The sequence below is a fragment of the Bombina bombina genome, chromosome 3 (genome assembly GCF_027579735.1).
Source record: "Bombina bombina isolate aBomBom1 chromosome 3, aBomBom1.pri, whole genome shotgun sequence".
Taxonomy (NCBI): Eukaryota; Metazoa; Chordata; class Amphibia; order Anura; family Bombinatoridae; genus Bombina; species Bombina bombina.
Window position 1 is genome coordinate 629,136,524 of NC_069501.1, and position 22,500 is coordinate 629,159,023.

The 22,500-nt window shown below is 43.2% G+C and overlaps 1 protein-coding gene across 3 annotated transcripts in view; it reads left to right on the plus strand.

Moving 5' to 3' along the window:
- Positions 1-22,500, plus strand: part of TRIT1 (tRNA isopentenyltransferase 1) — a 106,716-nt gene that overhangs the window by 30,850 nt on the left and 53,366 nt on the right. The window lies entirely within an intron of this gene.

Here is a 22,500-nt window from a genome sequence, read left to right on the forward strand (position 1 = left end):
CTTTTTTATTTTAAATGGTACCAGTGAGTGATATTTTTTCCCAGGCAGCAGATGGATGAAGATTTCTGCCTGGAGACTGATGATCTTAGCAGTTGTCACTAAGATCCAGAGTAGTTCCCACAGAATGGCTGAGGAGTACTTAAGAAACTTCAGTGTGAGGAACGTTTTTCATGCTACAAGCATTGAGGTATGTTTAGTCATTTTTTTTCTGGAGAGACTGTTATTTCAGAACTGGCTGACAGTATTACCATAAGGGAAGGGGTAAGCAGTAATCCTAATGTGAAAGAGAAGGGTATTACTGGGACCTGCATGTTGGGCTGAAAAAATGGTTGACACTGATGATATAATGTTTGTTGGGCAAACGATTTTATGTTTGGAGGACAATTAACGTTTTTTGTGTGTGCAGCAAACGTTTTTATTTTTGATGGCAATGGAGGGTGCACATGGCTTTCTTTTAGACCTGGGTATATGGAAACCCACATGGCTAGGTTTTAGACCGCTTCATAGCGGTTTTTGCAAGGCAGTGAGACATCGATGTAGATGGGCGGGACCTAATTTCACGCCGCAGTTGAATTCCCCATGCAAGCAGCAAGCTCTGGTGGGCCTCAAAGAAAATTTTTGGCCTAATCAAAGTGTTAGAGTGATTTTACAGACCCCTGAGGGCAGGTAGGCGCCACAGCAGAGCTGTGGCAAGGGGCAGGGGGTTATTTGGTTAAATTCATAACGTTTTTTTGAACAACGTTTTTGTCCATTAAAGGGACACTCAATCAAAATTAAACTTTCATTATTCAGATAGAGCATGCCATTTTAAACAACTTTCCAATTTACTTCCATTAAAAAAAATGTGCACAGTATTTTTATATTTAAACTTTTTGAGTCACCAAGTCTTACTGAGCATGTGCAAGAATAAGTGTATATGCATTTGTGAATGGCTGATGGCTGTCACATGGTACGTGTATGCATTTGTGATTGGCTGATGGCTGTCACATGGTACAGGGGGAGTGGAAAAAGACATAACTTTTAAAATTGTCAGAAAAAAAATCTACTACTCATTTGAAGTTCAAACTTAGTGCTATTGCATTGTCTTGTTATCTTGCATTTGTTGATTATGCAAATCTACTGTGTTGACTGGTCCTTTAAGGGTTAAGTATCTTTTTCTTGTGTTGCAATCTTAGCTGGCAAGATAAGACACATATATACTAAAATTGGGATCATTTTATCATTTTAGAGCAGTTTTGAAAATTTGTACGCTTTGTTCACAAAATAAAGTGTTTCAAGCCTGTTTGTGGTCATTACTAGCCTGTTTTAACATGTCTGACATTGAGGAAAGCCAATGTTCCATGTGTTTAGAAGCCATTGTGGAACCCCCACTTCAAATGTGTCCATGTACTGAAAGGGCCTTACATTGCAAAGAACATATTTTTTATTTTTTTTATTTTTTTATTTCTTTATTGAAAATTTTCAGTAAACAATCGTAGTTCAACATGTCATTCGCCATATACATTATATCATACAGTCAGTATCAGAATACAATAAGGTATCATTATGCTATACACAGTCTCCATTCCAAATTAAGCTTTCATAAAATAGGAGTAAATGTTCATGAGAGAGCACACTGTACAAGTATGACATGTCATATGACTAAATTATCTAACAAACAAACTATAACATTAACTAAAAGTAACTAAAAACCTAAAAACTGGCAATGATTGTCATCCGTGATTTCTAAGGCCTTAAAATGGTCTTTTACTTATGTTCTATGTAGGTACAATTACTAATATTATTGGGTATGCTACACTTTTATCTCGACTGGATATCCAGAAAATACCAACTTATATCGTCCTATATTACTACTCCTGATTGATTAGACCTTTGTATGAGTCCCAAAAAAATAAAATATCTGTATATAATTGTAGACGATTGCTTTTAAGGAAATAGTATCTTTCCAGCTTTAATAAATTGTGGACTTTGTCTCTCCAAGATTCTATTGAGGGGATTGCATTGGATTTCCAGAGTGTGGCAATCAACATTTTGGCTGCGTTAATCATTATCTGCATTAGGTTTCTTTTTATTGCACATTGTACATCATTATAAATATTAAATAGACATATTTTAGGTGACCGTAATAGGTTGCAGGATATCACCTTGTTAACCTCCTGCAGAATTAATTTCCAGAAATCTTGAATTTTGCGGCAAGACGACCACACGTGACCCAAGTCCCCCACCTCCCGGTTACATCTCCAACATCTATCAGAGGCTTGTGGAAACGTGTTTAAGCCTATGTGGAGTGAGGTACCACCTTAGCATACTTTTTTAATTGGTTTCTAGGCCTTGAGTAGAATGTGCAGAATGTGCAGTATTTTTTAAGATATCTGACCACTCTTTGGAGTCGAATTTCAAACCCAATTCCCTTTCCCAAGCTTTAGTGAAATTGTGAGGTTTTGGGGAGGTCGCTTTCAATAAGAGTTTATACAATAATGATGTGATTCCTCTTCGGGGGCATATTTTAGCTGATAAAAGTATGTCTCAGGATGATTCTCAGTCAGAAGAGAATCAGGTTATGCCATCTACTTCTCCCCAAGTGTCACAACCTTTAACACCCGCCCAAGCGACGCCTAGTACTTCTAGCGCGTCTAATTCTTTCACCCTGCAAGATATGGCTGCAGTTATGTCTACTACCCTTACAGAAGTATTATCTAAACTGCCAGGTTTACAGGGTAAGCGCAGCAGGTCAGGTATTAGAGTAAATGCTGAGCCCTCTGATGCTTTATTGGCCATCTCTGATGTACCCTTACAGTGTTCTGATTTGTGGGTGGGGGAATTGCTGTCTGAGGGAGAGCTTTCTGATTCAGGAAAGATGTTTCCTCACACAGACTCAGATGTGATGGCCTTTAAGTTTAAGCTTGAACACCTCCGCTTGTTACTCAGGGAGGTCTTAGCGACTCTGGATGATTGTGACCCTATTGTCATCCCACCAGAGAAATTGTGTAAAATGGATAAATATCTAGAGGTCCCTACTTACACTAATGTTTTTCCAGTCCCTAGAAGAATTTCGGACATTGTTACTAAGGAATGGGATAGACCAGGCATTTCGTTCTCTCCCCCTCCTACTTTTAAGAAAATGTTTCCCATATCTGACACCATTCGGGATTCGTGGCAGACCGTCCCTAAGGTGGAGGGAGCTATTTCTACCCTGGCTAAGCGTACAACTATACCTATTGAGGACAGTTGTGCTTTCAAAGATCCTATGGATACAAAATTAGAGGGTCTTCTAAAGAAATTGTTTATTCATCAGGGTTTTCTTCTACAACCTATAGCGTGCATTGTTCCAGTAACTACTGCAGCAGCTTTTTGGTTTGAGGCTCTAGAGGAGTCTCTTAAGGTTGAGACCCCATTAGATGATATTTTGGATAGAATTAAGGCTCTCAAGCTAGCTAATTCTTTTTTTACAGATGCCGCTTTCCAAATGGCTAAATTAGTGGCAAAGAATGCAGGCTTTGCCATTTTAGCGCGCAGAGCGTTATGGCTTAAGTCTTGGTCTGCTGATGTGTCATCTAATAGCTATTCCCTTTAAGGGTAAGACCATATTCGGGCCTGAACTAAAGGAGATCATTTCTGACATTACTGGAGGTAAAGGTCATGCCCTTCCTCAGGACAAGATGGTTAAAATGAGTGCCAAACAGAATAATTTTCGTTCCTTTCGAAACTTTAAAGGTGGTCCCTCTACTTCCTCCTCCGCCACCAAGCAGGAGGGGAACTTTACTCAATCCAAGTCAGTCTGGAGACCTAACCAGACCTGGAATAAAGGTAAACAGGCCAAGAAGCCCGCTGCTGCTACCAAGACAGCATGAAGGGGCAGCCCCCGATCCAGGACCGGATCTAGTAGGGGGCAGACTTTCTCTCTTCGCTCAGGCTTGGGCAAGAGACGTTCAGGATTCCTGGACATTAGAAATTGTGACCCAGGGGTATTGTCTAGAATTCAAGGATTCTCTCCCAAGAGGGTGATTTCATCTTTCACGTTTGTCGTAGACCAGACAAAAAGAGAGGCATTCTTACACTGTGTAGAAGACCTATATACCATGGGTGTAATCTGCCCAGTTCCAAAATTAGAACAAGGGCAGGGGTTTTACTCCAATCTGTTCGTGGTTCCCAAAAAAGAGGGAACCTTCAGACCGATTTTTAGATCTCAAAAGTCTAAACAAATTTCTCAAAGTCCCATCGTTCAAGATGGAGACCATACAAACAATTTTACCAATGATCCAGGAGGGTCAATATATGACCACCGTGGATTTGAAGGATGCGTATCTTCACATTCCTATCCACAAAGATCATCACCAGTTCCTCAGATTCGCCTTCCTGGACAAACATTACCAGTTTGTGGCCCTTCCTTTTGGGTTGGCCACAGCTCCCAGAATCTTCACAAAGGTGCTAGGGTCCCTTCTGGCAGTTCTAAGGCCGCGGGGCATAGCAGTGGTGCCCTATCTGGACGATATTTTGATTCAGGTGTCAACTTACCATCTAGCCAGATCTCACACGGACATCGTGTTGGCTTTTCTAAGAACTCACGGGTGGAAGGTGAACATAAAAAAAGAGTTCACTTGTTCCTCTGACAAGAGTTCCATTCCTAGGAACTCTGATAGACTCGGTAGACATGAAAATTTTTCTGACTGAGGTCAGAAAATCAAAGATCTTAACTACTTTCCGAGCACTTCATTCTATTCCTCGGCCATCAGTGGCGCAGTGTATGGACGTCATTGGGTTAATGGTAGCGGCAATGGACATAGTTCCGTTTGCTCGCTTACACCTCAGACCACTGCAGCTGTGCATGCTCAGACAGTGGAATGGGGATTATTCGGATTTATCTCTTCGGATAAATCGGGATCTAGAGACCAGAGACTCTCTTCATTGGTGGTTGTCACAGGATCATCTGTCCCAGGGAATGTGCTTCCGCAGGCCAGCATGGGTCATAGTGACGATGGACGCCAGCCTCTTGGGCTGGGGTGCAGTCTGGAATTCCCTGAAGGCTCAGGGTGTTTGGACTTAGGAGGAGTCCCTACTACCAATAAATATCCTGGAACTGAGCGCTATTCAACGTGCTTCAAGCGTGGCCTCAGCTGGTTTCGGGCCAAATTCATAAGATTCCAGTCGGACAATATCACGACTGTAGAATATATCAATCATCAAGGGGGGAACAAAGAGTTCTCTAGCGATGATAGAGGTTTCCAAAATAATTTGATGGGCAGAGACTCACTCTTGCCATCTATCAGCAATATATATCCCAGGAGTGGAGAACTGGGAAGCGGATTTTCTAAGTCGTCAGACTTTTCATCCGGGGGAGTGGGAGCTCCATCCGGAGGTGTTTGCGGCATTGATCCATCAATGGGGCACACCGGAATTGGATCTGATGGCATCTCGTCAGAATGTTAAACTTCCTTGTTACGGGTCCAGATCAAGGGATCCTCAAGCGGTACTGATAGATGCTCTAGCAGTACCTTGGTCGTTCAACCTGGCATATGTGTTTCCACCATTTCCTCTCCTGCCTCGTCTGATTGCAAGAATCAAGCGGGAGAGGGCTTCGGTAATCTTGATAGTGGCCACGCAGGACTTGGTATGCAGATCTGGTAGAAATGTCATCTCTGCCACCATGGAAACTGCCACTGAGACAGGACCTTCTCATTCAGGGTCCGTTCCAACATCCAAATCTATTTTCTCTGCAACTGACTGCCTGGAGATTGAACGCTTGATTTTATCTAAGCGGGGATTCTCTTGAGTCGGTCATTGATACCTTGATTCAGACTTGAAAGCCTGTCACTAGGAAAATTTACCATAAGATATGGCGTAAATATCTTTATTGGTGCGAATCCAAAGGCTACTCATGGAGTAAGATGAATATTCCTAGGATTTTGTCCTTTCTCCAAGAAGGATTGGAGAAGGGGTTATCAGCTAGTTCCTTAAAGGGACAGATTTCTGCTTTGTCAATCTTACTACACAAGCGTCTGGCAGATGTCCCAGACGTTCAGTCGTTTTGTCATGCTTTAGTTAGAATCAAGCCTGTGTTTAAACCTGTTGCTCCGCCATGGAGTTTGAATTTAGTTCTAAATGTTCTTCAAGGGGTTCCGTTTGAACCCATGCATTCCATAGATATTAAACTTCTGTCTTGGAAAGTTCTGTTTTTAGTTGCTATCTCTTCTGCTCGAAGAGTTTCTGAGCTTTCTGCGTTACATTGCGACTCGCCTTATCTTATATTCCATTCTGATAAGGTGGTTTTGCGCACTTAACCTGGATTCCTTCCTAAGGTTGTTTCAAATAAGAATATTAATCAGGAAATTGTTGTTCCTTCTCTATGTCCTAACCCTTCTTCTAAGACGGAGCGTCTGTTACATAACTTGGACGTGGTTCGTACCTTGAAGTTTTACTTGCAAGCGACCAAGGATTTCCGTCAAACATCTTTATTTGTTGTCTATTCTGGAAAGCGTAGGGGTCAAAAAGCTACGGCTACCTCTCTCTTTCTTTTTGGCTGAAGAGCATCATCCGTTTGGCATACGAGACTGCTGGACAGCAGCCTCCTGAAAAAATTACAGCTCATTCTACTAGAGCGGTGGTTTCCACATGGGCTTCTAAAAACGATGCTTCTGTTGAACAGATTTGTAAGGCTGCGACTTGGTCTTCCCTTCATACCTTTTCCAAATTTTACAAATTTGATACTTTAGCTTCTTCTGAGGCTATTTTTGGGAGAAAAGTTCTTCAAGCAGTGGTGCCTTCTGTTTTAACCATCTGTCTTGTCCCTCCCGTTCATCCGTGTCCTGTAGCTTTGGTATTGTATCCCACAAGTAAAGGATGAATCCATGGACTCGTCGTATCTTGTAGAAGAAAAGGAAATGTATGCTTACCTGATAAATTGATTTCTTCTACGATAGGACGAGTCCACGGCCCTCCCTGTCAATTTAAGACAGATTATATTTTTGTGTTTAAAACTTCAGTCACCTCTGCACCTTTTAGTTTCTCCTTTTTCTTCCTATACCTTTGGTCGAATGACTGGGGGGTGGAGTCAAGGGAGGAGCTATATAGACAGCTCTGCTGTGGTGCTCTTTGCCACTTCCTGTTAGCAGGAGGATAATATCCCACAAGTAAAGGATGAATCCGTGGACTCGTCGTATCGTAGAAGAAATCAATTTATCAGGTAAGCATAAATTTCCTTTTCTTCATTCACTTGGTATCTTTATTTGAAAAGCAGGAATGTAAACTTAGGAGCCGGCCCATTATTGGTTCAGCACCTGGGTAGCGCTTGCTGATTGGTGGCTAAATGCTCTTTATTATCCAAATTTTGTAACTTTAACCCCTTAACGACCAGCGCCTTACCCTGTAAGAAATCATTATTTTACATTAGTTTTTTTTTTAAAAAAAAAAATGCATAATTTGCAGCAAACTGGGTACTGGCAGACAGCTGCCAGTACCTAAGATGGTGTCAAATAGGTAGAGGGGGAGGGTTAGAGAGCTGTTTGGGGGGCATCAGGGAGGTAAGGGGGATACTACTCTGCAGAAAATATACAATAAAAAAACAACCCTTTTTATTTTTACACTGGCAGACTTTCTGCCAGTACTTAAGATGGGGGTGATCTTTGGGGGGTGGGGGAGGGAAGAGAGCTGTTTGAGAGGGATCAGGGGGTGGGATGTGTCAGGTGGGAGGCTACACTAAAGCTAAAATTAACACTACATGCTACCTAATTAACCCCATTCACTGCTGGGCATAATACACTTGTGGTGCGCAGCAGCATTTAGCTGCCTTCTAATTACCAAAAAGCAATGTTAAAGCCACATATGTCTGCTATTTCTGAACAAAGGGGATCCCAGATAACCATTTGTGCCATGACTGCACAAGCTGTTTGTAAATTATTTCAGTGAGAAACCGAAAATTGTGAAAAAGTTAACTTTTTTTTTAAAAAAAAATTTGATCGCATTTGGCGATGAAATGGTGGCATAAAATATTCCAAAATGGGCCTAGATCAATACTTTTGGTTGTCTACTTAAAAAAATATATAGCTCTATTTCTGTTTAAATGTAGTGATGGGAAAAATGCTCTGGTCTTTTGGTGATGGTTTTTGTCTGAAATGCCTGGTTCTTAATGGGTTAATAAACATTTTTTCTTTTTGATTATAAATAATGTAATAATTATTTTGTGTAGTAGCAGGTCCTTTTTTTATAGCAGAGTTCTTGCCACTGCCAATAAATGGTTTAACTTTATTTCAAAGTACTGGTTTCACAACCTCTTAACAGTTACCTACCCTCCATGTCACACCTAGCCACCCCTTCCCCTGGTTGCTATATTCCTGACCTTCGGTCCCAGGGCCAGTAGGCTCTAATCAAGAGATTTTATTGATCTCTCACAGTTAAGTATTTGTTTTTTTGTGATTTTAGCAGTAGGTAATCTTTGGGTGCAGTTTTTATTTAATAGAGACAGTATCTACTCTTTCAGTTAAAGTAAATGCAGACATGGGGCAGTAAAACATACACCTGTGGATTGCTGGTTGTGTAAGAATCATTTACTTAAAGGGACAGTCATGTAAACATTGTGATTGTAAAGTTTAATGATTTACTGCCCAGTATATTAAATTAATATTAAAAACAGGGGCAATTTAATTAATTACATCTTTTTTTAAAGACTTTTCATTTGTAAAATAATTACCATTTAGCGATCTTGCCATTCCTCCACCCGCATCTCATACTTTATTTAGCTGATCGATGATAAATCCAGCTTCATCCAATCGTTGCGTGCCCCATTTAGTGTCCAGCTTGTGGGGCACGCAACCCAATTTCTCTCAAACTATCCTTACTTTTATCCACTACAGTCTGATTTCCGCCCTAAACACTCAAACAAATTATCTGCTATTAGCTAAGGCAAAGGGACACTACTACTTACAATTCTTCTGAATCTATGTGCTGCTTTCGACAAAGTTGTCCATCCTTTCCTCTTACAAATCCTACATTCATTTGACATCCGAGACATAGCCCTCTCCTGGTTTGCCTCATCCTTCAAAGCACTCGTTTTCAGTTTCCTTTAACAGCATATCAAATGTTTCTTTACCTCTCACAGTTGGAGTATCGCAAAGCTCTGTCATTGGTCCCTTGCTTTTCTCTCTCTATACACCATCCTTAGGAAAACTGTATATCCTCCTTTGGGTTCCAGTACCATTTATTTGCTGATGATACCCAAATCTCTCTTTCCTATCTTTCTAACTCCATCTTTTATTCAACCAGATCACAAATTGTCTCTCTGCAATTTCTTCTTGGATGTCCTCACTCTACCTCCAACTCAATCTATCTGAATCTGGGCTGATTCTTATAACCCCCTCTGCAAGACATCCAACACCTGACATTTCTCTTACGGTTGGAGTCTCTATTATCAGCACCTCACCCACTGTCTTGGGGTCACACTGGACTCTGAACTCACATTCACTCCACATACACAAGTGCTCACCAAATCCTGCCATTCACACCTACGCAACATTTCCAGAATTCATCCTTTCCTTACCCAAGAAACTAAAAAAATACTAATTAATTCCCTCATTCTGTCATGCATTGACTACTGCAATCTATTTCCCAAACACCTCCTCTTCCCCTCCAATCTATAATGAATGCTTCTGCTCGACCACTGGTCCTCGGGCCTCCCCAACAGGCCAGGTTTTCAGGATTACCTTGGATGAGAGCAGGTAAAATAACCATGTTTACAAATCAGCTGATTATTTCACCTGTTCTCCAGTTCAGATTTCCTCAAAATGTGGCCTGTTAGGGAGACCTGAGGACAGGTTTGAAAACAAGTGATCTATACTCATCCACTTAAGTCACTGATCCACATCAGCTGCTCCGCTCTGCCAGTCTCTACACTGGCTCCCCATACACTCCAGAATACAATTCAAAGTATTAACTCTAACCTATAAAACACTCAACAGCCTCACTCCCAACTATATTTCCTCTCATCTCCAAATACTTTCCGACCCTACTCCTATTATCTCTATCTCCCTCTCCCGCCTCCAAGACTTCTTGTGTGCTGCTCCTGTCCTCTGGAACTCTCTAATGGGGTAACAGTTAAATGGACCCTGCTCTCTTGTTAGATACACAGAAAGCTGTAAATAAGCAGATCATCTCAGTCTGCATAAAATCTCTAAAATACAAATTAATTAATTCAATACCACACTAGAAAAGAATCAAAACAGCTGCACTGCATCAAATGTCGCTTGATCTGGGTAATATCTGACTAAAATGGAAACCGCTTTATGAAAACATAATGAATATTATTTTTTATAAAAATAATTGATTAAACATCAATCTTGCATACATATTCACACTGAACAATTCATGGTACAAATAAAAACATAGATCTTCATACAAAAGTCTGTCTTGCAAATAAATCTACTTTTAGTTAATGAATTCAAGCGGACCAAATCCAAAGTGTGTTAATCTCCCTGCAAAATTATGGAGACTGTCACCAGCACGCCCACAGAAATTGTTCGTAATGCTTACTTACACTAGAGGTTCCTGTGGTGATGTTTTTAGTATAGATACCTCTGTTTTCCCCTATGAAGTTTCTGTAGTCGACCAACTATGTGATTACTCTCACTGTAAGCTGGTAAGACTGTCTTTCCACCAGACCGCACTTTTGTTTTTCACACTTGGTGGTGAGATACTTTTCTAGTCACTATGGTTGCTGGGGAGGGGTCAAGACATAGTCTCCTTATTTTTTCAGGGAGATTAACACATTTATGAACTAAAAGTGGATTTCTTTGCAACACGGACTTTGTATTATTATTATTATTTATAAAGCGCCAACAGATTCCGCAGCACTGCCCATGGGTACAAGGATAACGGTACAATGGAGAAACAATACGAACAGACAAAAAAACAGGGGGAATTGAGGGCCCTATTCCCGTGGGAACTTACAATCTGGATGGGAAACAGGAGATGGGGACTGCAAAGTTGAGAATATTAGTGAGGAGATAGAGGGCAGCTGTTAGTTAAGTGAAGTTAGTATGTTAATAAGTCGGGTGATAAGCTTCCCTGAACAGAGAGGTCTTTAGGGAACGTTTAAAGGAGGAGAGGTTAGGGGCAAAGAAATTAAATTTGCATACATTTAGATTTAGACAAGTATAACTCAGACATGTCATCAAGTTATGTATACAATATTTGAACATACAATAGTGGAGAACATTTCTCTGTATCTCAATGCACAATATACTAATAAATGCATATATAGACTACAAGCACTACTAATGTACCAGTATACCGGCCCCAACCCAGAATATCATATCTCTCCTTTGTAACTAAAGGTTGTGTTAACTTTTTTTTTTTTAATTTAACTTTTGAGTTTTGAATGGGGAGCCAGTGAAGGGACTCAGAGAGGTGCAGCAGAAACAGAGCGTCGAGAGAGGTGGATTAGTCTGGCAGATGCATTTAGAATGGATTGGAGGGGTGAGAGGCGAGAGAGTGGGAGGCCAGTTAGTAAGTTGTTACAGTAGTCAAGTCGGGAAATTACCAGGGAGTGGATTAGCTGTTTAGTAGTTTCAGCACTTAGAAACAGACTAATTTTGGAGATATTGCGTAGGTGGTTGCGGCAGGATGAGGAGAGCAATTGGATGTGGGAAATGAAGGACAGATTTGAGTCAAGCGTGACTCCAAGGCAGCGGACTTGGGGTGATGGGGAGATAGTGGTGCCGCCAACAGTGATGGAAAAATTAGAAACTGGAGTAGAGTTAGAGGGGGGAATTAGAAGTAGTTTGGTCTTGGACATGTTTATACTTAGGTGGTGAGAGGCCATCCAGGAGGAAATGCCAGATAAGCAGTCGCTGATGTGAGAATTGACAGAAGGAGAGAGTGCGGGGGTGGAAAGGTAGATCTGGGTATCGTCAGCATAGAGATGATAGCTGAAGCCATATCTGTTGATAAATTTACCCAGTGAAGAAGTGTAAATAGAGAAGAGAAGAGGACCCAGGACAGAGCCTTGAGGTTCTCCAACAGACAGAGGCAAAAGAGAGGAGGAGTCACCAGCAGAAGAGACAGAGAAGGATCTGTTAGAGAGATAAGAGGGAATCCAGGAGAGGGCAGTGCCACAGACCCCAAGAGAGCTGAGAGTCTTTAGGAGAAGGGGATGGTCAACAGTGTTGAAGGCAGCAGAGAAGTCCAGTAAGATGAGTATAGAGTAGTAGCCTTTGTTTTTAGCAGAAAGGAGATTGTTAGTAACCTTGGTGAGGGCAGTCTTGGGGACGGAAGCCAGATTGCAGGGGGTCGAGCAATGAGTTGGAGGACAGGAATTGGGTTAGGCGATTGAAAACTAGTTTATCAAGTAACTTTGAAGCTAACGGGAGCAGTGATATGGGGCGGTAGTTTGCAGGGGAGTTAGGGTCAAGGAAGGGTTTTTTGAGGATGGGGGTGACCTTTGCATGTTTGAAAGAGGCAGGGAATGAGCCGGTAGAAAGGGATAGGTTGAATATGTGAGTAAGAGCCGGAGTGAGGGTGGGAGACAGAGGGGGGGTTAGATTTGAAGGAGATAGGGTCAAGTGGGCAGGTAGTGAGGTGAGTATGAAGATTTATAGTTTTATTTTCTTCTTAAACGGAAGAGTCCACAGCTGCATTCATTACTTTTGGGAATTTAGAATCTGGCCACCAGGAGGAGGCAAAGAAACTCCAGCCAAAGGCTTAAATACCTCCCCCATTTCCCTCATCCCCCAGTCATTCTTTGCCTTTTGTCACAGGAGGTTGGCAGAGAAGTATCAGAAGATTGAAGATAGTCTCTTATGGATGGTAATACTCTTCAAAATGGGACTAGAGATTTAAGTAATCGTGTCAGCCTCGCAGTGCATGGGTGAAGGTTAGAGTCCGGAGATGCAGGGAGTGTCGTCTCTGTGAAACCATCCCGACTCATGTTAAAAGTGAATGTAAATTTTTATGCTAAAGTGCCCGGTTTTTAAAAATCTGATTAAAAACAGCGGCACTTTAATTCATAAAAATTTACATTTCTCTTGCAAGGAGTATCCAGTCCACGGCTTCATCCTTTACTTGTGGGATATTCTCATTCCCTACAGGAAGTGGCAAAGAGAGCACACAGCAGAGCTGTCCATATAGCTCCCCCTCTAGCTCCACCCCCCAGTCATTCTCTTTGCCGGCTCTAAGCACTAGGGTCTCTCTACGGGAGGGTAAAGTGAATGTGGTGTTAGATTTGTAGTTTTATATCTTCAATCAAGAGTTTATTTTTAAATGTTACCGGTTTGTACTATTTACTCTCTAGCAGAAAAGTGATAAAGAATTCTGCTGAGAGGAAAATAATTTTAGCATGTTGTAACTAAAATCCACTGCTGTTCCCACACAGGACTGAGGAGTACCAGAAAACTTCAGTTTGGGGGAACAGTTTGCAGGCTTGACTGCAATGAGGTATGTTTAGTCATTTATTTCTAGACAAGACTGAGATAATGCTAGAAGACTGACAAGATCCCCATGTGGGGGGAGGGTAAGCTATGTTCTGAGACTTAGTATAGAATTGAATGCTTACATGACAGGGCTAAATAGGCTGGTTGACACTAATGCAGGGCAATTGATTATTTATTTAAGAAATACTCGTTGGAGACACATTTTTAAGCACTTTGGAGTGTTTTACTGGGGTTATTATCCACATGGCATAAATTTAGTCACTTAGAAGTGATTTTTGTAGGCCTCACAACTCCGGAGTGGAGTGGGAGGGGCCTGATTTTGCGCCTCAGATGCGCAGTTAGAATTGAAAGACTGTTTCATGCTGCTTCACATGGAGGGTCCAGCTGCTGATTGAGGGCCTAGAAGAAGCTTTATTCCCCCAAAACTGATCCCTAAGGGCAGGTAGGGCCACAGCAGTAAGCTGTGGCAAGGTGCTGTAGTTAATTAACCGGTTGTTGGCTTTAGGCTGCTCCGGTTTGGGCATTAAGGGGTTAATCGTTCTGAAACTTGCTGTGCAATCATATTAAAGCCTTAGGTACATACTGTGAAAATTTCAAAAGGATTGGTGCATTTTTCACTGTTTTGTAAAATTGTGTGCTCTTTTTATTTCTTAAAGGCACAGTAACGTTTTTTCAAATTGTGTTTATTTGATTAAAGTGTTTTCCAAGCCTGCTTGTGTATGCTACTAGTCTGTTAAACATGTCTGACACTAAGGAAAATCCTTGTTCAATGTGTTTAGAAGCCATGGTGGAACCCCCTCTCAGAATGTGTCCCAATTGTACTAATGTCTATACACTTTAAAGATCATATTGTTGCACTTAAAAGTGTGGCCCTAGATGATTCTCAGACTGAAGGTAATGAGGATAGTCCGCCTACCTCTCCCCATGTGTCGCAACCAGTTACGCCCGCTCAAGCGATGCCTAGTACCTCTAGTGCGTCTGCCCCTATTACATTGCAACAACTAGCGACAGTCATGGATAATTCCCTTGCGGCCTTTCTATCCAAACTGCCAGTTTTTCCTGCAAAGCGCGATAGCTCTGTTTTAAGAACAGATTATGAGCAGTCTGAAGCTTTGGTAGCCTTATCTACCCCCGAAGTGGGGGTGAGGGATTTGATGTCTGAGGGAGAAATTTCCGACTCAGGGAAGGTTTCTCATCAGGCAGAGTCAGATTCGTTAGCGTTTAAATTTAAACTGGAACACCTCCGCGTATTGCTCAGGGAGGTATTAGCCACTCTGGATGATTGTGATCCTATGGTGGTCCCAGAGAAATTGTGTAAAATGGACAAGTACCTAGAGGTCCCTGTATACACTGATGCGTTTCCGATCCCTAAAAGGGTTGCGGCTATTGTTACTAGGGAGTGGGATAGACCAGGTGTCCCTTTTGTCCCCCCCCCCCTATTTTTAAGAAAATGTTCCCCATAACTGACCCCAGGCGGGACTTGTGGCAGACGGTCCCTAAGGTAGAGGGGGCTGTTTCTTCACTTGCTAAGCGCACAACCATACCAATTGAAGACAGTTGTGCTTTTAACGATCCTATGGATAAAAAATTAGAAGCTTTACTTAAGAAAATTTTTGTTCAACAAGGTTTCCTTCTCCAACTTATTGCCTGCATTATTCCTGTAACTACTGCAGCGGCTTTCTGGTTTGAGGCGCTGGAGGAGTCGCTCCAGACGGAGACCTCATATGACGAAATTATGGATAGAATTAAGGCTCTAAAGCTGGCTAATTCTTTTATCACAGATGCCGCCTTGCAATTAGCTAAGTTAGCGGCAAAAAATTCAGGTTTCGCAGAGCGCTTTGGCTCAAGTCATGGTCGGCCGATGTGTCGTCAAAATCCAAATGATTAAATATCCCTTTCAAGGGAAAGACCCTTTTCGGGCCAGAATTGAAAGAGATTATTTCAGAAATCACCGGGGGAAAGGGCCATGCTCTCCCTCAGGACAAGCCCTTTAAGGCTAGAAACAAAGCTAATTTTCGTTCCTTTTGTAACTTCAGGAGCGGTCCGGCTTCAGCCTCTACAGCTGCAAAGCAAGAGGGTAACGCTTCACAGCCCAAGGCAACCTGGAAGCCTTACCAGGGCTGGAGCAAGGGTAAACAGGCCAAAAAGCCTGCAGCTGCTACCAAGACAGCATGAAGGGGTAGCCCCCGATCCGGGACCGGATCTAGTAGGGGGCAGACTCTCTCTCTTCGCTCAGGCCTGGGCAAGAGATGTTCACGATCCCTGGGCATTAGAGATTGTTACCCAGGGATATCTTCTAGAATTCAAGGACTCCCCTCCAAGGGGAAGGTTCCACATTTCTCGTCTGTCTACAGACCAGACAAAGAAAGAGGCGTTCTTACGCTGTGTAGAAGATCTACATACGATGAGAGTGATATACCCAGTTCCAATTGCAGAACAAGGTCTGGGTTTTTACTCAAACCTGTTTGTGGTTCCCAAAAAAGAAGGAACTTTCAGACCAATCCTGGATCTAAAAATTCTAAACAGATTCCTCAGAGTCCCATCATTCAAGATGTAGACCATTCGGACAATCTTACCTATGATCCAGGAAGGTCAATATATGACTACCGTGGATCTAAAGGATGCGTACCTGCATATCCCTATCCACAAAGATCATCATCCGTTCCTCAGGTTCGCTTTCCTAGACAAGCATTACCAGTTCGTGGCTCTTCCATTCGGTTTAGTCACTGCTCCCAGAATTTTCACAAAGGTGCTAAGGTCCCTTCTGGCGGTTCTAAGACCGCGGGGCATAGCAGTGGCGCCTTATTTGGACGACATCTTAATTCAGGCGCCGTCCTTTCACAGAGCCAAGGCTCACACGGAGATTGTATTGGCCTTTCTGAGGTCTCACGGGTGGAAGGTGAACGTCAAAAAGAGTTCTCTGTCCCCACTCACAAGGGTTCCCTTCCTAGGAACACTAATAGATTCAGTAGAAATGAAAATATTTCTGACGGAGGTCAGAAAGTTGAAACTTTTAACTACTTGCCGAGTTCTTCATTCCATTCCTCGGCCATCTGTAGCTCAGTGCATGGAGGCAATCGGATTAATGGTAGCGGCAATGGACATAGTCCCTTTTGCTCGGATACACCTCAGACCACTGCAACTATGCATGCTCAAACAGTGGAATGGGGATTATGCAGATTTGTCTCCTCAATTTCAGTTGGACCAGGAGACCAGAGATTCTCTTCTCTGGTGGTTGTCTCAGGGAATATGTTTCCGCAGGCCAGAGTGGGTCATTGTAATGACCGACGCCAGTCTGTTAAGCTGGGGTGCAGTCTGGGACTCCCTGAAAGCTCAGGGCTTATGGTCACGGGAAGAAACGCTTCTCCCGATAAACATTCTGGAACTGAGGGCGATATTCAACGCTCTTCAGGCATGGCCTCAACTAGCTGCGGCCAAATTCATCAGATTTCAGTCGGACAACATCACGACTGTAGCTTACGTCAATCATCATGGGGGAACAAAGAGTTCCCTAGCGATGACGGAAGTAACCAAAATAATCAGGTGGGCGGAGGATCACTCCTGCCATCTCTCAGCAATTCACATCCCAGGAGTAGACAACTGGGAGGCGGATTTTCTAAGTTGTCAGACTTTTCACCTGGGAGAGTGGGAACTCCACCCGGAGGTATTTGCCCAGCTGACTCAGCTATGGGGCACTCCAGAATTGGATCTGATGGCGTCCCGTCAGAACGCCAAACTTCCTCTCTACGGGTCCAGGTCCCTGGACCCCAAGTCGGTATTGATAGATGCTCTAGCAGCGCCTTGGTCCTTCAATCTGGCTTATGTTTTTCCACCGTTTCCTCTCCTCCCGCGTCTGGTCGCCAGAATCAAGCAGGAGAAGACTTCAGTGATTCTGATAGCGCCTGTGTGGCCACGCAGGACTTGGTATGCAGACCTAGTGGACATGTCATCTGTCCCACCATGGTCACTGCCAATGAGGCAGGATCTTCTAATACAGGGTCCGTTCAAGCATCCAAATCTAGTTTCTCTACGTCTGACTGCTTGGAGATTGAATGCTTAATTCTATCAAAGCGTGGGTTCTCTGAGTCAGTTATAGATACTCTGATTCAGGCTAGAAAGCCTGTCACCAGGAAAATCTACCATAGGATATGGCGGAAATATCTTTGTTGGTGTGAATCCAAGGGTTACTCATGGAGTAAGATTAGGATTCCCAGGATATTGTCCTTTCTCCAAGAAGGATTGTAGAAAGGTTTGTCAGCTAGTTCCTTAAAAGGACAAATATCCGCTCTGTCTATCCTTTTACACAAGCGTCTGGCAGAGGTACCAGACGTTCAAGCGTTTGCTCAGGCTTTAGTCAGAATCAAGCCTGTCTATAAACCCGTGGCTCCGCCATGGAGTCTAAATCTAGTTCTTTCAGTTCTTCAAGGGGTTCCGTTTAAACCTTTACATTCCATAGATATTAAGTTATCTTGGAAAGTTTTGTTTTTAGTAGCTATCTCTTCTGCTCGAAGAGTTTCAGAATTATCTGCCTTACAGTGTGATTCACCTTACCTGGTGTTCAACGCAGATAAGGTAGTTTTGTGTACCAAGCCTGGTTTTCTTCCTAAAGTTGTTTCTAACAAGAATATTAACCAGGAAATAGTTGTTCCTTCTCTGTGTCCTAATCCTTTTTCAAAGAAGGAACGTCTGTTACACAATCTTGATGTAGTTCGTGCTTTAAAGTTCTATTTACAAGCAACTAAGGATTTCAGACAAACATCTTCCTTGTTTGTTATCTATTCTGGTAAGAGGAGAGGTCAGAAAGCGACTGCTACCTCTTTCCTTTTGGCTGAAAAGCATCATCCGTTTGGCCTATGAGACTGCTGGCCAGCAGCCTCCTGAAAGAATTACTGTTCATTCTACCAGAGCAGTGGCTTCCACATGGGCTTTCAAAAATGAGGCTTCTGTTGAACAGATTTGTAAGGCAGCGACTTGGTCTTCACTGCATACTTTTGCCAAATTTTACAAATTCAATACTTTTGCTTCTTTGGAGGCTATTTTTGGGAGAAAGGTTTTGCAAGCAGTGGTGCCTTCTGTTTAAGGTACCTGTCTTGTTCCCTCCCTTCATCCGTGTCCTAAAGCTTTGGTATTGGTATCCCACAAGTAAAGGATGAAGCCGTGGACTGGATACACCTTGCAAGAGAAAACAGAATTTATGCTTACCTGATAAATTACTTTCTCTTGCGGTGTATCCAGTCTACGGCCCGCCCTGGCATTTAAGTCAGGTAAAAATGTTTTGGTTTAAACTACAGTCACCACTGCACCCTATGGTTTCTCCTTTTTCTTCCTAACCTTTGGTCGAATGACTAGGGGGTGGAGCTAGAGGGGGAGCTATATGGACAGCTCTGCTGTGTGCTGTCTTTGCCACTTCCTGTAGGGAATGAGAATATCCCACAAGTAAAGGATGAAGCCGTGGACTGGATACACCGCAAGAGAAAGTAATTTATCAGGTAAGCATAAATTCTGTTTTCACTCATTGTGAAGAAATACTTACCTTTTTTTAAACTTGACAGCAGCTCCAGCTTCCTCTGGTTGCTGCAAGCCATTTCTGATGTCAGAAATGATGGATAGGTCATGCTCCATTCACGGCTTCCCCCCGGGGGAATCGGTGTCTGATTCAATGCCGTGATTGGAGGAAGCAGGATTCATCATTTTAGACCCAGGAAGAGGCTTTGCGACGGGTGGAGGAAGCTGGAGCTGCTGTCAAGATTAAAAGGTAAGTTTTTTTTTTTTTTCACAGCATGAGTTAAATGTAAATTTTTAAAAACCAGGCACTTTAGCAGCAAAATTTACATTCACTTTAACCGCTCCTTGGCAATCGGCGTTGACTAGTTTCGATGCCTGCCTTTATTCACTCAAGTCCATGTCAGAAGCGATGCTACTATCTGTCACACTTGAAGGGCCATGTTCCTGTTCCACGGCGTGGATTCCGGTAAAATCGTTTAATTTTATTTCAATATCTGAATGTAATGTTAACTGAAATAAGTTAGGGTCCCAGTGGGACTCCTTTATCTTAAAATGGAATCAAGGGTTAATATCTCCTGTGGGGGGTTATTAAACAGGGGGGACTTTAATCATGTTTGTTATGTGATCTGTCTGCTAATGTGTAGTGATGCTTGGGCTCATGGCTATTCGGAACATAACGGTTTTATCAGACTGCGCAGTCCTTTTGGATGTGGTCACGTTGTAATTCCTTTTCCGTACCCTGACCGAGTGACGACGGAGAGAATCTGTTTGTTGGTTGTCTGGTTCACAGGAGGTGGTGAGTGCCCCAGCCATTGAGGGTGTAATGTGCTGTTTAGCTTTAATCCATATTTGCAATCTCCAAGTTATGGTGGATTCTGATTTTTTAGAGACTGACATCTCTGACTCAGAGTATACGTCCTGTGAGGAATATGAAATGGCCCGGGTTATCCATACCCATCAGTTATGTTCCGATTGCCGTTCTAGAGTTTTCTCTTCCCCCGAATCAGGAAATGTAGAGTGCGTTGAGCTATTTCCCCCCCCCCCCCTGAGGAGTCCATGTCCCGTGAGGCGCATGCTCCAGAACCTTCTTTTGCTACACAAGCAGGTGTCCCTATGGCCGTTACTCCTCCGGAAGGCGACCTGTTTCCTCCAGAGGTTACAGCGTGGTTCCGCATGGCTATTTATAGATATTGTCCGTATTCTTTTAACCAGGGTCAGTCAAGCGTGAGATCGCCTGACTCAGTTAGACTTTCTGGGGAAGCGATGGTTTCTGAGGCTTCAGGGGCGTCTCCCTCGGGGCCGGGGTCGTCCATCGATCCGGCGGGGGAACATTTTGCCTTCCATTATAGACTGACACATCTTCGTGTACTACTAAGGCACGTTTTGGCGGTGCTGGAGGATTCCGGTCCTACTGGGCCGAGAGATCCTTGGTCTCCCGTGCCGGATGGGGATGCACTGGCCCAGGGTGCTTCTCCATATGAGGTGACTTGACAGTTCCTCAGGGGGTTTAAATTTCGACCGGTCTCGAGTTCTGGGGTTCTAGTTTATGACCATGTCTCTTGTCTGAGAGTTCAGAGTCAGGATCTGGATCGGTCTTGGGTGGTTCGGTCTCAAACCTTTAGTTTTGAAACATCCGCTTGTCCCTTCTGGTATCTACCTGAGGGTTAGCTTGCTGTCTTCCGGTGGGATCTGACAGTGGTCGTCTGGGGCAGTTATTGCACCTTGATGTGGGCTTGTGTTTGTCTGTTTTTACTAAGCTGTTGGTATGGCCAAATGGTCTCTTATCACTTGGTTTCTCAGTCCTTTCATCTCTTCTCCATACCTATGGCTGTGCAAGCAGTTCCTTTGCGTTTGTCCACCTTCGGGGAGGTTTCTGAATACAGTTTTCCATTGAGGCCCCAGGGTCCTTCTCTTCTCGTTTTGAGGGGTTCTGTCCTTCTTGCATTCAAGAGGTCCTGGGGCTGGATTCTTGGACGCTGGAGTTTAGTGTCTATCTCCCTGGTTTGAGAGTGGTCCCTCTTAGGAGGAAACTGTAGGGGTTCTGGAACTCGAGCATGTATTATTTCTGTCATGGCTTGTGATAGCAAGCGAGATTTAGATAATGGTCAGAGTTGTTCCCCCATGGGGTCGTTCCCTTTTAGGCTTGGTCCGTTTCCTTGGAGTTGGGGTTGGGGTCTTGACCGTGTACTTCCAGTTGATGCAGGTCTAGGTAGCCTAGGGGATCTCTTCCCTGCCTAGTATCTGAAAGCTTGGAGTTTGATTCCTGCAGTGGGAGTTTTCTAATCTCGTCTTCTGCTTTCGGTGGAGGGTTCACAGTGTTTCATCCCTCCACTGATTTCATATGCTGCTGGTGTTGGATGGTCTTCTAGGCGAGAGTTGCTGTCGATCTTTTTCGACATTCTCTGTGGATTGATATCACACAATGGCTTAGGTAGGGTCAGCCTTGAGGCTGGAGCTCAGAGGTAGCTGGGTGTTTTTCTGATAGGATAGCTAGTTTATTTCTATCCTTGTCTACAGGCTCCGAATTTATTCTGCTCCCTATGAATTTCTTCCTATGTTGTTTACTTTTAGCGGTTGTGTCTGCTAAACTATGGTACAGTGAGGAGCCTGTGGCTTCCTTGAAGCACCACAAGTCGTATGGTGGTGTGTCAGGGAGCTGAGGGTAGACCTTGGTTCTTTCTTGTGGTTGCCTTTTCATAAGGTGTGGAGTTGATCCCTTGTCCTTCTAGGGAGTCATTCCCTGGGTGGTTGTCTTTAGCAACCTTGGGTTTGCTTAGTCGTTTTGGATACCTTATGGGTCCTCCGTTTTCCCCCTCGAGGGTAGGTTCTCTTCCTTTGGGTCGGGGGTTAGTTCTGTGCGATCAGAAAGCTTGCAGGACTTGGTTCCTATGAGTTTTTTTTTGTGCATAATGGATTCTAGAGATTCTGAGTAGTCTCTAGGACGGCCTTGCAGGTGTTTAACTGATGGGCAGTTACTTGGTCCTTTCAGGTTTTTAACCCCTTGTGTCTAAGTGTTTAGTTTTTTCTTTTTTTATCTGGTGTTGGGTTATTTCAGGCTGTGGTGCCCTTCAATGGGGCCACCTTCTGTTCCCGCCCTTTATTTGCATTCAGTGTCCTCCTATAGCTTGGGTATTGTTTTCCCAAAAGTAATGAATGCAGCTGTGGACTCTTCCCGTTTAAGAAGAAAAACATAAATTATGCTTACCTGATAATGTTTTCTTCCGACGGGAAGAGTCCACAGCTCCCCGCTCGTGTTTTATATGGGGTGGCCGTATTTTAGTTTTTATTTTTCTGGCCCCTTTTTCACCCTTATATTTCTCCTACTATTCCTTTTTCCCTTGGCTGAGGGAAGTGGGGGTGGTATTTAAGCCTTTGGCTGGGGTTTCTTTGCCTCCTCCTGGTGGCCAGGTTCTGAATTCCCAAAAGTAATGAATGCAGCTGTGGACTCTTCCCGTCAGAATTTTTTTTTTTTATCAGGTAAGCAAAGGCCTAATGTGAATTTGTATGTTAGATCAATGTTTTAATTGTTTTTATTAAACTAATATTTGTGTTTTCATAAAGCTGTTTCTAGTTCAGTCAG